The 5,283-nt window shown below is 37.5% G+C and overlaps 1 non-coding gene across 1 annotated transcript; it reads left to right on the top strand.

Annotated features, from left to right (window-relative positions):
* Positions 1-2,244: 2,244 nt before the first annotated feature.
* Positions 2,245-2,455, top strand: LOC131897759 (small nucleolar RNA U3). Its single transcript, XR_009375780.1, has one exon. It is a non-coding gene; the product is annotated as a small nucleolar RNA U3 (small nucleolar RNA).
* Positions 2,456-5,283: the final 2,828 nt, after the last annotated feature.

Below are 5,283 nucleotides of genomic sequence, written 5' to 3'. Positions count from 1 at the left end.
GATAAATTATCCTGATTTTAATTACTGTTATAATTACTATGTGTATATGTAAGATATATGGCTGAAAGTTTCCTCAGAGAAAAATTAATATTATCCAATTATTTCCTAACTAAGTGAGTCTACAGCTATACCACCCTGAACTCACCCAATTTAATCATTACTGAGTAAACAGAGGTTAGGAAAGAAAGAATGAGGCATTTGTTTTGTGATTTAGTCATTTCTTTTAGTGAAAGGATCCACCCAGAGGGAAAAGGCTTGCCAACTAGACATCTTAATAAACAGATTAGGGCCAGCAAGATGGCTTAATGGGTAAATGTGCTTTCCACTAAGCCTAATGCCCAAGTTCAATCCCCAGAACTCACATGGGGAGAAGAGAATCAAATCTTGCAAGCCATCCTCTGGCCTTTACCACTATGCCTCGGTATTTGCATACACATCCTCCCCATCCCCCCATACACACTCATAAACACAAATAAATTAATGCAATAAAAAAGCAGACTACAAATTCCATGAAGGACAATTTTTTAACATTTTATTAAGTATTTGAAAATTTTCTAAATGCATCAATGTATTTTGATCATATTAATGTTGTCTCCATCCCCTACTTGGAGATTCAAATTACACATCAACCCCATCTCAACTTCATGTTCTCTTTTCTTTCTTTAAGCTACTGAGTCTAATTTCTGTTCTCCATAAACTCATGGATATATGGTCATTTACTGGAGTGTGGTCAGCCTACCAGGAGATAAAAAGCTTAGGGAAAACTGGTTTTCCTACCCTTAGAAACCATCGACTCTCAATTGTTCCTCAGCTACAGGTGGAGTTGCTCTCATGAGCCTCTCCCCACTTTATACTTGAATATTGACGGACTTGATTGTGTGCAGGTCTCACACAGAGTGTAACCACAGCTGGTGTGAGTTCAAGAGGGCAGCAGTCCTTACATGCTCAGAAGACATTGTTTACCTCCAGTCTTGCCCAACCTCTGGCTTTTGTAGTCTTCCCAGTGCAACTTCCATGATATTCCCTCATCCTTGGCAGGAGGGGTAATACAGATGTCCTATTTGTGACTGAGCCCTCCACACTAATACTCCACACTTGGACCAGTGTGAGGTTCTGTGTTAACCATGATGCACTACACAAAGAAGCTTGCCTGATGAGGTCTGAGAGTTGGACTAACATGTGCATACAGATATGAATTTAGAGGGCAGTTTAATATTATATCCATTCAGCAAAATAGTAAGTAGTAGGTTCACCATGGGCCTATGAGTTCTTCAACCATGGGTTCTTGACTATATTTACAGTATTAGGTATACATTTCCTTCCTTCAATAGAATAGGGCTTAAGTCCATTTTTTAAGTGGGTGGTTACCCCCAAACATTTGTGCCCCTATATCACCCATAGGCATATGTTACCATATAGGTTGTTATGGTAGCTCATGGGGATCATGGATCACAATTGTGTAAGACTATTGGTGACTTTTGTCCTTCAGCATCATGCATACCTACCTATTGATACTATAAAAGCTAGCTAGCAAAAAAGACTTTCTGGTTAGTACCAACTTCATTTCTCCAAGTCTTGGGACCAATGTGTATATGGTCTTCAGCAGCAGGGTCTTACCATCAAGTTCTAGAGGATAATAAAGAGCAATGACAATAAACTAATTTTTTTTTGGGGGGGGGTCTCTTGGACAACCTGACCAAGAGCTTGTTGAGAGTATCTCACACTTGGCACTTTTTTTTTTCAAAGAAAAGGTATTATTCCCTATTGCAGGCAACTCCAGTTAAATATTTTTATGTAAATACATTTTTTTTTTTTGTGTGTGTGTGTGTGTGTGTGTGTGTGTGTGTGTGTGTCTGTGTGTGTGTGTGTTGTGGAAGCTTATAAGTTAGTGGAGATCATATCTACAGGAAGTGCTTAAGAAAATACCATTAAACTGGGCAGTGGTAGCACATCCCTTTAATCCCAGCTCTAGGGAGGCAGAGGTTGGAGGATCTCTGTGAGTTTGAGGCAAGCCTGGTCTACAGAGCTAGTTTAGTACAGCCAAGACTGTTACACAGTGAAACCCTGTCTTGAAAAACAAATAAACAAACAAATAAATAGAAAATATCACAATTAAATAACTATTCAATTAATTTATCAAAAATGCATTAGCATACACAATTTTTTGTGAGAAAATAAAATCTTTTCCTTTCCCTTTTCAAACATGCATTGGTTTGAAAGATACATGTCAAAGAGAAGCTTCTCAGGACTCTACTTGCAAGGATCACTGCTTTAGTTCGTTACTAGAGAAGTTTCTCTGACTGTGTAGAGCCCTGAGACCGTGAGGATGAGACTCAGCTTTCTCTCCTGAGTGTGAAGCTGGTTCTAGTGCTGCTTTCATGCAGCTGCCTCTTGTGGTTGATGATCCTTCTCTCCCTTTTGGAGAGGGAGTGAGAGGGAACACAGTCTGAATGGATTTCAGTCTGTTTATTGTGGTTACTAAAGCCAGAAAGTTTTCACCAAAATCCTCAGATTATGTCCTATAATTGTGGACATAAAAAAAAAGAGAAAAGAAGCTCTTTGTTCATTGCAAGAAGTGAGAGAGTAGGATGGTGGGTACCAGAGAAAGACATGGAGAGCAGACAGATGCTGGCTATAGGACTCTTATTTTACTATACTTTCCTCTTCCTCAATGAGATGGTCCTAGATAATTTCACACGTTAGTTCATTCTAACCCACAGAATCCCAACTCTGAATCAATGTGATCTTTAAAATAATAGAACATAGAACTTAACTTTTTAGTGTTATTACTTACTGATATAAAATATCCAACAATGCTAACAACAAAAGAAAATGGCTATTCTCTTTCTAATTACTGAGCTCAATTAATTATTAGACCTTATGAGAATTCTCAAGAAAATCAACAAAATAAGGGATAGAGTAAAACTTCAACATGGAGGTGTGCTGTAATACTATAAAATATAAAGATTTTATATAAATTTTGTCTGAAAAATATAAGCCCATTAAAGAGATGTAAAGATACCTATAGAAAACAAATGTAAAATGTCTTATTTTAAAGTGAGATAATAGTAAATTGTTCAAATATGAATGAAGAACAACTGTGTAACCACATAAAAAATTAAAATCTTGTCTCACTTTTTATTTTTATAACAAATTATTATGAATGCATGACTAATTAATAATGAAAATTTGGAAGCTGGAAGAAATGGAGGCTTATATATAATTCTCAAGAAGAAGATTTCCATGACATCAAAGACAAAGAATAATAAGACAAATGTTAGTAAATATGACTAGAACAGTATTTATAGATCCAATATAACATTAAAAAAAAACTGGTGAATTTTTACTTTGATTTACAATGGAGAAATAAGGACTAGACTTTTCTTACTATCTCATATAAATTACAAAAGTAAGTATATATATATTTATTTATATATATATATTATATATATATACATATATAATGTTTTTCTGACTTTGAACATCAGGCTACACTGGAAAGTGTTTTTTAAGGAGGAGGAATAAATGTCAGTCTCTGTGGATTGCAAAGAATTTCAAAGATGCAGATCAGGGAAGGAGAATGTAAGCCTTCTCATGTTTTCACTTGGTCGAGGCATCTGAGTTAGTACTTGAGGAGCCTAAAGCAGCTACAATTCTCAGGGCAGAGGATGGGGGAAGAGAGTTGATGATTCAAGGAGCTCTGGAAACATGAAGAAGTTTCCCTTGGATATCTAGCATGAGAGGTTAGTGACCTAAAAGCGTCAGGTGGACTGAGAAACCCCTGACAGGAAAGCTGACTGATAAACCCTGAGGAATCTTCTGGTAGGAAGATCCATGGATCAACCCGACCTGGTATCTACCACTTGGAGACTGCAGGAGACCCCCGACCTGCAGGAGGCCTCTTCCATCCTTAAGGTTCAGCCCCTTTTCATAGAACCCTGAGCCCCTGTGCCAAATGCACACAGTCTGCGCTCCTGCAGTGAGTCTGTGGCCCTTCCGTTGTTCCGATTAAAGGAACAATTGTGCTTTTGGAGATGCCTGTCTGCTTTCTTTTATTTCCAAGTTGACTCAATCAGTTCAATCTAAGATGAAGATGATAAAAGATTCATGAAGATGCATTGAGATGAAGACAGCACCACCAACTAGGAATGGTGGAAGAATTCCTGAAGTATACATGGGACTAGTTCCCATCAAACATTAAGTGAAAAAATCCCACCAGTAGTCAGAGTTCCAGGAAAAATACTCAGCAGTGCTATCAACTAGCTTTGAATAAAGTGTCCTATCAAGTAGCGACATTTAATACTCTTATTCTCTTTTTTTAATTTATGTAGTCATCTCTCATCAGATATTAGAAGCAAATTTGAGAGAGATTCAAACATTTCCAAATACTTTAAGGACCAGAGAAAAGATAAATATGTAGGAGTTAAGTTTGTTTATTTTTATTTTTATTTTTTTACCAAAGTAACAGAAAGTGCTGTAAATTTTATATGAGCAGATTTTAAATACTACTTCTCCATTCTCAAAATGGTTCTCAGGAACATCTATCTCACCTTCAGTGGTGGCTTCCTTGCATGACAAATGCAAAGACCTGAGTCAAACAAGAGGAAGGTGATGTGGGCATTGTGGATTGCCACAAACTGGGGACATAGCAGGGCACTCTCACTGAACTGACTTACAGGTGGCTGCCACAGAGACAGCTAACAGATACTTGCAGAGGCTGAGTTTCAAAGGACTTTGGTGCGGTTGGACCAAATGTTTGATGTAATTATGGTTTAGGTTTGTCGCAAACTCCCTCCAAATTAAGTTGTTACCAGTGTGAGTACTGGTGCTTCCAGGTCATAATGAGTGAAGACTGTTCTTAGCGTGGTGTCCAGTGTGTGTGTGTGTGTGTGTGTGTGTGTGTGTGTGTGTGTGTGTGTTGTGAGAGACTTTGACCTCATACCTAACAATGGCAGTTTTATTCCCTGCCAATTGTGCACCTGCCAGTGAAAGGTGTGAATTTCTGATAAGAAAAAAAAAATGTACATAAAACCAAAGTGACTAGTCTGATAGCTAAGGTTGGCCAACTAACGTCATTGGCCAGAGAAACTCCAAAAGCTACTCATAGGGAAGCCGTGTTCAATGATTGTAAGGGAAAACCACTGCAGATGTGGCATTACTGCGCTTATAAATTTCATTAGATTAAGGCATATATAGTGGGCCCTAATAATTTAAATAGTGACATTCAATGCATTTATTCTCTTTTTCTTTTTTTAAATTTATTTATTTATCCCTCATACAATA

Source organism: Peromyscus eremicus, chromosome 22, assembly GCF_949786415.1.
Source record: "Peromyscus eremicus chromosome 22, PerEre_H2_v1, whole genome shotgun sequence".
Classification (NCBI taxonomy): Eukaryota; Metazoa; Chordata; class Mammalia; order Rodentia; family Cricetidae; genus Peromyscus; species Peromyscus eremicus.
Note: the sequence above shows the minus strand (reverse complement) of the source record. Positions and strands in the feature narration are given on the sequence as shown.